The sequence below is a fragment of the Miniopterus schreibersii genome, assembly GCF_964146895.1.
Source record: "Miniopterus schreibersii genome assembly, chromosome: 6".
Lineage (NCBI taxonomy): Eukaryota > Metazoa > Chordata > Mammalia > Chiroptera > Miniopteridae > Miniopterus > Miniopterus schreibersii.
This window is the reverse complement of record NC_138107.1, coordinates 48709144-48720493: the sequence shown is the minus strand read 5'-3', so window position 1 is coordinate 48720493 and position 11350 is coordinate 48709144. Positions and strand designations below refer to the sequence as shown.

Here is an 11350-nt window from a genome sequence, read left to right as displayed (position 1 = left end):
TGTACTAAAGGCTATGGAAAAATATTCATTATTAGGGAAATAGGACGCACAAATCTAAAATTGGCTCAAGACCTCTCATTCTATAAAATAGTCCAACACCATATGAATAGCAATCTATTTAGTAAATAGTAAATAAAGTGCCCAGTTCCATAACAGATAGATCCCAACTGACCACTGTTAAATCTTGTCTGGCCCACCTCCAAGTTGTTTGCGCTGTCCTGGCAGCCGCAGGCATTCTCCGGGGGCAGGAGGCCAGGAGGCGGGAGGAAGAGGGAACGCTGCCAGAAGCCCATCCTGGCTTCTCACCCTCTTCTCTTGGTGACTTTCTTTGTGAGTCATTTGATCTGGAGGAAAAGACCCCTCCTCTAAAGCAATCAAATATCTCAACATTAAAGGCTGAAATAAGCAAGAAAAAATAACTAGAGAATAGTATATAGTAGGGAGCTTTATCTTTGGTAACATTTTGAGAGACCATTAGAGAGGAAAATTAATTTCTCCTCAAAATTTGGAGAACCTATCACTTTGTAACAGAAAAAAAAGCAAGCCTTGTTTTAAAATCTGTTTTCTATATTTCTTTTTTTCTTTTTAAATGTATATTGTTGAAAGTATTACAGATGTGCCCCTTCCCCCTCCCCCCCATGATGACTTTGAAGTAGAGGAATTTCTCCCAACAGGATACTGAGGACTTTAACCAAAACACCCAAACAGTATAACTTATAAAGGATGACATTTTAAGATGCACTTTTAGGGAGCTTCTGTCAGATTATGTTTGTCCTTTCACATGCTATCCATTAGAGACACAGAACTGCTGGGCGAAGGAAATGCATCGTCAAAGGGTACTGGTTTGGGGGGAAGCTTTATAGTAAAGGTTCATCAATCATTGCAAAGATTTCATTTTAAATGATACTTAGTAACTTACTCTTGAGTCATTTTTATTTACTACATATGTTTTATTGCTTATATTAACTAGATGGGAAAATATTTATTTATGGCTCAAAAAATAAGATATACTTCTTTTTTAACTTTAATAATTTTTTTATTTTTCAATTATAGTTGACATACAATATTATGTTAGTTTCAGGTATACGACCCAGTGACTAGACATCATATGACTTACTAAGTGATCACCCAAATAAATCTAGTACCCATCTTACACCATACATAGTTATTGTAATATTATTGATTGTGTTCCCTATACTGTACTTTACGTCCCCATGTAAAGTAACTACTAATTGTACTTCTGTAACTACTAATTGTACTTCTTAATCCCTTCACCTTTTTTACCCAGTCCCCAACCCTCCTATCATCTGGCAACCATCTAAATGTTTTCTTTATCTATGAGTCTGTTTCTGCTCTGCTTGTTTATTTTGTTTTTTAGATTCTACATATGAGTGAAATCATAAGGCATTTGCCTTTTTCTATCAACTTATTTCACTTATCATAATGCCCTCTCAGTCAACCCATGTTGTTGCAGATGACAAGATTTCATTCTTTTTTACGGCTGGGTCATATTCCATCGTGTATGTGCACCACTTCTTTATCCACTCATATACTGATGGACACTTAGGTTGCTTCCATGTCTTGGCTACTGTAAATAATGTTGCAATGAACATGTGGAGTATGTCTTTTCAGTTTAGTGACCTGAGTTTCTTCGAATAAATATCCAGAAGTGGAATTGCTGCGTCCTCCTTTGTCTCTTATTATATGTAGTCTTTGTTTTAAAGTCTGTTTTGTCTAGCGTAAGTATTGCTACCAAAGCTTTTTATTGTTTATTTGTCTCCATTTTCATGAAATATCTTTTTCCATTCTGTCTATGTGTGTCTTTCGATCTGAAGTGAATCTCGTGAAGACAGCATATGTGAGGGTCTTGTTTGGATACACTTCTTTATGTTTCAAAAGACGTGGGTAACTCAGAAAATTCTATTATCATCATTTTTTTGTTCTAAATACACAGATTATGTTACAATGGGAAAGGGACATTCATAGTTGTGCAAGGACACAAATAAATGGATGAACACTGTTTGCTGATCTGGATAATCTAGTCCCCTAAAATCTTCCACCGAGGACACAATAATTATGAGAGATTGAAGACTGAATTACATGGAACATTAATATTGAAATTCTCAGATAATCACATATCACTTTTGCTTTACTTGTATGGACAGAAAATCTTTGCTTTTTTTCTACTGATTATCATGTCACTTTGTGACCAGACTACAGGGATCTGCTTAATACAGACACACAGGAACTCTTTTAAAAGTTCACTTAAAAAAAGGAAAAAGTAGGAAGAAGAGGGACTACCTGGGGCAATGGTCACAAGCTTCATTTTCACAGCTGAGTGTTCCATCCATCAAAGAACCATAGGCTTGAGGTTACTTCAGGAAGAGATCTATTCTATCTACTGTCTCCAGGTGGTATTTCTCCTACATTATTCTTGACCACTGACAATCTTTCATTAATGCTAAGTTTTAAAGTAAATGATCCAAGCTACATAAAAAGGAACAGTACAAGTCAAAACAGTACAAACAGTATAAGTTAGTTTTTATTTTTAAAATAATTTTTAAAAAATATTTCAAGGTCTCCCTTCTAGGCCTGTTCAAATTCAGTCTAAACTTTTATGAGATTATTTTAAACCATATTACTGGTTTCTAGTTAGTAATCACTTCTCAAAGATATTAGAAGTTGTTCACTGGAAGCTGAAAGTTAAGAGACTTTCACTTGAGTCTTGGCTTTGCCAACAACCTGCCATAAATTTGGGGGTAAATTATCCAGTCTTTCTAGGCTTTTCTCTCATCTGGTAACAATTGAAAGGATTAGACTAGAATAAATTTGAAAGTTCTATTCTGACAATTTGTGCTGGAAAGACTCAATTTCTGATCTTCAACACGTTTTAATAAATATTAATAATATTCATACATTTGCATACTACTTTATAGCTCACAAAGTGCTTTCACATATATGAAGTCTTTTAAATCTTTCCAGTGCCTGCAAGTTGGGCACAGTTCACAGAAGTGAGAACAAGCTCAGACAAGTTGTAACTAATCCAAGATCACAGAGTTACATACAGGGCAGAGATGGGTAGACAGGTCTGCCTACTCCCAAGTTCAGTTTTCTTTCTACTGTATTCAGTTACTTCAAGGATATGGTAATATGGGAGCATGATTAGTTAAGTTTTTGTTAAATCATAAAGTAATGTGGTATCATTTTTAAAAACCCACTGGATTTAAAGCCAGAGAATTAGGTTTCATTGACAGTTCTGACACTATGATTTGAGGAAGTCACTTAACCTCTCTAAGCCTCATTTTCCTCATCTGTAAAAAAAGGGTTTGGACTACATAACTTTTGAGTTTATTTCTTGCTTAAAACTTTTATTTTCTTCTTCATGACTGTAACTGTTTCTAGATTAATATTATGATAGATTAATATTAAAATGAAATTTTTTATTGACTATAAGAGGTTTAAAAAAAGTGCGCTAAGAGATCATTCCTACTGACTGTTATTCATGCTCTTTGGCTACTGGCATATTAAAAACGTTGAACTAATATCACTGACTGAACACCATTCTCCAACAAACTAGTTAAGATTTCACAGAGGTAAATAATTTTTGCTGCATTTTGTAAAAAATGCCTGGAGTTGTATTTTCTGAGAGGTCCTGGCTTGATAGAAAAACTTACTTGGGAACCAATGATAGAAAACCTAAGGGAGCTCATTGCGAAGACATTTTTGGCCCTTTCTGCAGTGTGCTGAATGATATCTCTACTTCTCTGATATAGTTTCTTATTGTCATGCATAGTCCTCACCTCAAAAGTTTATAATTGGTAGACATTTCATTTTAAAATAAATATAAAAAACTTGAAAATAGTGAAGGGTTATGATGATGAGTGTTTCAAGATTAGAGACAAAGAAGAGTTTTGAACCTGCCCCTTCTTTGCCCGCCTCTCTGTCTGAGTAGAACATTGTAACTTTTGAAGCTAACATAGAATGGGGCATAACCAGCTTGCTGAGCTGGTGACTTTATGCACAATTAAGCTTTGTTGGGACTTCCTTTATTTGTAATCGTACTGTTACGGCGTGGGATGCTATTCAGCTGCAAACCACATTCCACTTAATAACTAGGCATTAGTTCACCCATTAAATCAGTGCCATCACTAACTGATAAGTATTGCCCTTTTCCTTGGCCTCACTTGGCTCTTCTGCCCAGCAAACAAAGCATGGCAATGGCATTGACCTTGAGACAAGAATATTGGGGGGAGGGTAGATTGAGCAATGATGACCAAAATTTCACCTAGTCACAGAAATAGAACTTTGCCCTAGTCTTTTCCTTTCCTTAAATATAAACTTGCATACTTTCTAAGCAGCACTTTAAGTGCCTTTAAAAACAAAACTAAACAAACCAAACAAAAACACTAAATAAAATAACTGCACCAACTACTACATCTCTTAAACACTAGGAAGCTGAAAATGTATGGAGGGTCATGCACCAAAGGATACGCATAAGAATGATCATAGCAGCATTGTTTGTAATAATCAAAATTATTAAACAGCTCAGTGCCCATCAGGAGTAGAATAGATGAATAAATTATGGTATATTTATACAATAGAAATTCAAGAAGCTACCGCTACACTCAATGACATAAATAACTCTCACAAACCTAATGTTGAGAGAGAGAAGCCAGAATCAAAAGAGCATATAATGTATGAGTCCATCTATTTAAAAGCAAAAACTTAGCAAAATTAATCTCTGGTATTAAAAGTCAGGACAATGGCTACCTTTGGGGCGGAGTAAAGGGTAGATATTTAGGAGAGCACGGAGGGGGCTTGAGTACTAGTAGTTATCTTTTTTTTTTTTTTTTTTAATCTGAGTGGTGACTACACTAAGCTCTATACCCATATTTTGGTCATTTTCTGAATATATTTTATACTTCAATGAAAAGTTTATTTGGAATTATGTCAGAAATGAGAAACTGCTTTAGTTAGATTGGGTCTGAGTGCCCTGAAGGCATCAACTCAATTAAGTCTCATCTGCAACCATGAAAGGGTCAGTTTTATTTCCTTATTAATATTTTGATTTTTAGAATGGACTGAGATTACAGAAAAGTTGCAATGAGGATACTACAGAGGGTGGATGTGCACTACTCGTCCACTTCCCCCTTATTCTTAAATTACAATAGTACATCTGTTACAACTAAGAAACCAACATTGGTACATACATTGCTATCAGCTAAATTTCATTCTTTTTTCCACTTTCACTAGTTTTCCCATTAATGTCCTTTTCATGGTCCAGGGTCCTACTAAAAATACCATATTACGTTTACTGGTCCTGTCTCCTAAGTTCCCATCTGGTCCAACAATTTCTGTTTTTTCATTAACTTGACAGTTTGTTCAGGCATTTTGTAGGATATCTGGGTATTCTGATGTTATCTCAAGGTTAGACTTGCTTACCGGGAAGAATATCCCAGGGAGGAAGTGCCCATCTCCTCACACGTATCAGGGTGCATGCTATCAACCTGGTTTATCGCTAACGGTGTTAACTTTCATCTGGCCAGTGTAGTGTTGCCAGGTTTCTCCACAATAAAGCTACTTTCCACTCCTCCATACTCTTTGGAAGCAAGTCACTCATGCTGCCCACACTCAAAGGAGGTTGAGGATTAACCTTCAATTCCTTCAAAAAACTTTTTTTACTGATTGATTTTAGAGAGAGAAAGGGAGAGAGAAAGACACACACACACACAAAAAACATCGATTTGTTGTTCCACTTATTTATGCATTTACTGGCTGATTCTTGTATGTGCCCTGACCTCGGTGGAACCCGCAACCTTGGCATATGGGGGTGCTGCCCTAACCAACTGAGCTACCTGGTCAGGGCCAATTCCTTTTGTTAATTTCCCGTTTCGTATACAATCTAAAGTGCACATCATATATCAGCTCAGTTCATATATATAATTTAAAAATAAACATCCTTACTTGCCTCTTTAGGAGCAATCAGATAGCAAGTTTGTGTAGTTCAACATCTTGTCATTACTCAATGTTTTTCTATCTTAATGGAAACCTTGTAATAAGATAAATGTGATGCAAACTTTTAAAAAGGTGGTGTTATATATATATATATAACACCACCTTTATATATATACTGAAAACTAAAAGCGACTGAGTAAAGGAGACGGTGAGAGCGCCTCCGTCAGAGGCAATGATCACCGGCTTCTGAACGCTGGGAGGGAGGTGAGCCTGCAGGAAGGATCTGTATCTGCAGCAGCAGGAATTTGCAGACTTGGTGAATTATACCTTTCCAATGCATAACTTTGTTCCACGTTTCCTGAGGGCCAATCCCTAGGCATCGCCTGATCCCCCAACGCTGGACTGAAGACGCCCTAGCAGGACGACGCTACAGGCCGCAGGGTGGTACGAGAGAGATTATTGCCGCAGTGGACTTGGAACCACTGCCGGCGGGAGTCACTAGACAGTTTATAAAGTACGCCGGGGGCTGGGAACCCTCCGCGCAGCAGAGCGCGGCGCGGCCGCCACCGCGGGCCTCCCGCCTGAGCAGCGCCCCGCCTCCCTCTGGCCCCGCCCCGCCTCCCTCTGGCCCCGCCCCGCCCCTCCTCGGGGCCCTCGCGTCTTCCTTCCGGGTCGCGCTGGGCTGGGCGCGCCGCGGTCACGCAGGAGCGCGGGAGTTTGGGGCCCGCCCTCGCGCCCGGGCCTTCCCGCGCCGTCTGGCCGCTGGTGAAGCCCTCGGCGCGCGCTCTCCCGGACCCTGCAGGGTACGGCCCTTTCTTTACTTCTCCCTACTGCGGGTCTCCGTTTTCTTCCTTCGGCGCTGGCGCTGGGGCTGGGCCTGGCCAGGGCGGAGCGCGGCGCCGCGCCCGGGGAGCCTGGGCGCGCGGCGGAGGTCCCGCTCGCCTCCCCTCCCCCGCCGCCCACGCCGCGCTCGCGGAGCTTGGTGGGGACCCTGGAAACAGCTTCCCGCCCTCGGGCGCTTCTCTGGCCCCGGCCTGCCCGCGGGGCGTGAGGTTGCCTGGGCGTGCCAGCGGGCAGGGTTGTTTACACCGCGGTTTCTGCGGGCTCTGGTGCCTCCGCAGTCCCTGGTGGCCCTACAGCCCCGCGTGGGCCCCCTGCACGCCTGTGCTTGTTGCTCCTGTGTGCGCTTCCTTCATCTTCCTCTGGGTCCCATGACTGCTGCCGGAGCAGGCCCATGTCTTTATTGAGGACTGACTGCCACGAGATGCCCGGCAGCAGCCTTGTTTCTATGTTTAGGGGTGTCCTTAGAGTGCACTGTGATGATGAACGTCCGCTTTGCCTCCCTGTCAACATGTTAGCAAGGGGAGTGGTCTGGGATTTCCTTGACGGCTTCCCAGGTGCTCTGCCCCAGCGTCGGGGTGCATTCACTAATTGAAATATACGCGTAATTAGAAAGTCCAGCTCACTGACGCCAGGTGTGGGATCTTGTTTGCTCTGGTCTGTTCAAGGACACAAGTTGCCTTTACTGCTTCCTGGCCTGCACTCCTCGGTTTCTTAAATTCAGATTATAGGCACATTTTTTTCCCCTTAAAGCTCACTTTATGCTCCTGTTGTCCGTATTACATATTGTACCTCTTGGCCGAGTAGAGGGAGATTTTCCGATACATCGATACTCCTATAGTCCTTTATTAGACCTTAAGTTCTTGGGGGAAAGGGACATTACTTATTTCCAGTGGCAATGTGTATCACCCTATAGTAGGCACTCTGTAATTGTTCATTGAATTGGATTTTTCTTTCCACATCTCTTTTCTGAGTACCAGCTTTTAGAAATTTTTACGACTGTCCCAAATTTTGACTTTTCTGAACCCTGTATTTTCATGCTCTTCCTTTTTATTATGGGCTTGAAAATCAGGTCAGCTCAATGTAAGATGGTTAATTTCTTTTTACTAATACCATGATCCAGTAGTGCAATTATAGCCTCCTGTATAATGGCACCTTAAAATGTTGCTAACTGCTTAACAGTTTAACAAAAACTGCCCCTTCTTTATTGAGTTAGTCTCATTGCCTCAGCCTCTTACAGAATCCATTTTAACCGCATGGTTCTAACTCTGGTATCTTAGACTGTTCCATAAATTGTGTATATCTGCCTCCGTCTTCTTACAGCATTTTTTAATGGTTTTATCCTTCATTTTTAAATCCTTAACCTACCTTAACAATATTTAGGGTAAGAAAGGAAGTAAGGCTCTAACTCCCCCCGCAAAATTTGTAGCCAGTGACCCCATCATTATTTGTTGATTTCTACTTTTCCCAGCTTTATAACAAATACTATATTTATCCTAGGCTGTAATTCTTCTTTATCTTGGAATTTCTGAACTGTTGTTCAGTGTTCTCTGACTTCCTTTGCTGATACCATGCTGCTCTTATTACTCTAGCTTTATAATGTGTTTTAATGTCTAGGGATTCAAACAATGCCTTACTGTAAACATCACTAAATATTTTTGGAATGAGCACATTTAGTGGGGTAAGTTGATTTCTTTTTTTAACCTTCCCTCCTTTTGAAGTTTCTTATGTCACTGTATATAACATTATCTTTTAAAATTCTTTTTGGTATTTCATTGTAGGAATAACCCCCAAATTTTAATATATAACCAATCCCCTGTTGATATTTAGCCAATTCCAAATTTACTTCTATTACAAACAGAACTACAGGGATCATTTTTGTATGTGTATATTTGTGCATTTGTTTATTTCCTTGGTGTAAATGTTTAGATGTGGGATTGCTGGGTCAAAGGCTAGCTATGTTTTAAATTTTGATAGATTGTTCCATATTGCTCTTCAAAAGGTTGTTGTAAGAGCAAATTTATACAATTTATGAGAATGCTGCTGCCATGTCATTGCCAAGAATTGTCAAGGCTGAGATTTTACCCTGCTTGCAAGCTAGCAATCTCATGGATGCTGGCAGAAGACATGAGACTCCTGGGTTAGAGACAAAGCATGGCAATAAAAGTAGCCAGAGGATCATCATTTTCTTGTGCTGCTTCCTTGAACCCTAATTTGCACTGGGTGATGTGATGAGGGCCATATGATTCTAGCACACGCAGTAGAGTGCATTACTGGAGAAGAACCCTGAGCTTAGGGAACCTGAATCTTTCATAATAGGCTGCAAGTAAAGCTGCCTAACCTTTGCCCTAGATAAAAACATTATTTGTATTATGCTGGATAAGTGAACCAACCTGCCCTCTCCTCCAGAAGGAGGCTTCTCTTTATCAAGGATTTTTGCTCTAGAAACACCCTTGAAAAGATAGTCTGGAACAAAGGCCCCCAGTGCCCCTGCTTATAAGACATGCAGAAATGTGAGAGACCTGTGAAGACTTGTCTCAAAATCATTGCTGCTAAGATGATACAGTCATTTTTTACATTTTTGTAATTTTATGGATGAAAAATACTACTTTATTACTGCTTTAATTGTGTATTTCTTTGCTTATTGATGGAATTGAGTATCTGTAAATGTTTATTAGTCATTTGTATTCTTTTGTTACTTATCTGTTTATATTCTTTGCTTAGTTTTCTGTCAAAGTGTTCCTCTTTTACTTACTGATTTGTAATGGCACTTTACATATAGTGCCTATTAATGACTTGGTATGCCATTTACTAGTATTTTTTATAGTTTGTTCTTTTAATGCTGTTTCTGGGAGCTTTTGCTAGATGGAAATCTTTACTATGTATATTGTCAGTTGTGCTATTCTCTTTCTTTGTGGCCTCTGAATTTCCACCCCATTATTATTAAAATATTCTTTGCACATATTCTCTTATTGGATATTTTATATTATATATTTAGGTTTAAAAAAATGGTGACTATGATAATAGTCTAAATTTACTTTTCTAAATGTCAGTGCATTTTCCTAAAACATTTTTGATAAACTGTCCTTTCCCTGTTGTTTTGATTTGACACACCCATTATAACATACTATCTCCTTATTTATTATTTTCTCAAAACTGACAAATCAGTAAGCAAAATATGTTTGTCTCCTACAGTAACTATGAATTTGATTGAATTTATCCTTATAGATTACTATATGTAGTTGTTTTCTTCAGTGGATTTTAATCTTACAAAATATAAAATATATTTTTTGCCCTGTTTAATGATTTTTGCCTTGGAGTCTACATTGTCTGATATTACTATAGCCATCTGTGTCAGTTTTGTGTATACCAGATAGGTCTTTATTGCCCATATGTTGATTTTCAGCATTTTGCTTTACTTGCCTCTCTACACATCAAACATCATACAGCTGGACTTTCATTCTCCTTTCAGTCTTCACTCCTCCCAATTTGAAAGTATATCTTTATTTATTTATTTGCATTGTAAAAAATCTTTTTTTAAAAAAAGATCTTTTTTTATTTTTTTAATTTTTGTTCAGAACATCACAGACGTCCCTTTTTCTCCCCAATGACCCGTTCCATCCCGCCCCATCTCCCTCCCCAGCCCCTCTCCACACCATTGTCCGTGTCCTTGAGTTGTGCATATATGCATATAAGTTCTTTGGTTAATCTCTCCCCCTCCACCTACCCACCCTCCTCCATCCCTCTGAGATTTGTCAGTTTGATCTATGCTTCCATGTCATTGAATCATTTCTGTTCATCAGTTTATTAAGTTCTTTAGATTCCACATATAAGTGAGATCATGATTTGTCTTTCTCTTTCTGGCTTATTTCGCTTAGCATAATATTCTCCAGGTCCATGCATACTGTCCCAAATGGTATGAGACTCTTCTTCTTTACAGCTGCGTAGTATTCCATGGTGTAAAAAGATGATTATACATTCACATGCAATTATAAGAAATGATACAGAGAGACCTTGTGTACGCTTCATCCAGTTTCCTCCTGTGGTAACATCTTGTATAACTAACTATAGCATATTACACCTAGGAAATTGACATTGAAACAATCTACAGACCATACTCAGATTTTATCAGTTTTATATGTATGTGTTTAGTTCTCTACAGTTTTATGTAGATCTTACGACCACCACACATAGCCAAAATACCATTTTATCACAAGGATTCCTTGTGCGAAAGGGTTTATCTTTTAGTAGGAAAATTTAACTTACTCATATTTACTTTTTTTTTCTCCCCTGCAGGTTTGCAAATTCTAGAACCATGTATAACTGACTTTCTATTACCCTCACACCTCCATTTAATAAGGTGACACTTTGACTCCTTGCCCTTCCCCCATTCTTGGTTCTATCGATTTTATTTCCTTTTACATTACATTTCTTTTTTGACTAAAATACTTTTTTGAGTAATGTTGTTTTTTTATCCTCACCCAAGGATATATTTTTTTAAATTGATTTTAGAGAGAGAAGAATGGGGAGAGAGAGAGGCATATTGATGTGAGAG

General features: G+C 38.9%; 1 protein-coding gene across 2 annotated transcripts in view; it reads left to right on the top strand.

Moving 5' to 3' along the window:
- Nucleotides 1–6605: 6605 nt before the first annotated feature.
- The window catches only part of FBXL4 (F-box and leucine rich repeat protein 4), a 55735-nt gene continuing 50990 nt past the window's right edge, over nucleotides 6606–11350 (top strand). The window contains exon 1 of one of the 2 annotated variants that reach the window (XM_081140770.1): nucleotides 6606–6758. The gene's annotated coding sequence lies outside the window, so the exon portion shown is untranslated. The remainder of the gene's footprint in view (nucleotides 6759–11350) is intronic. The other variant, XM_081140769.1, reaches the window with a different exon arrangement.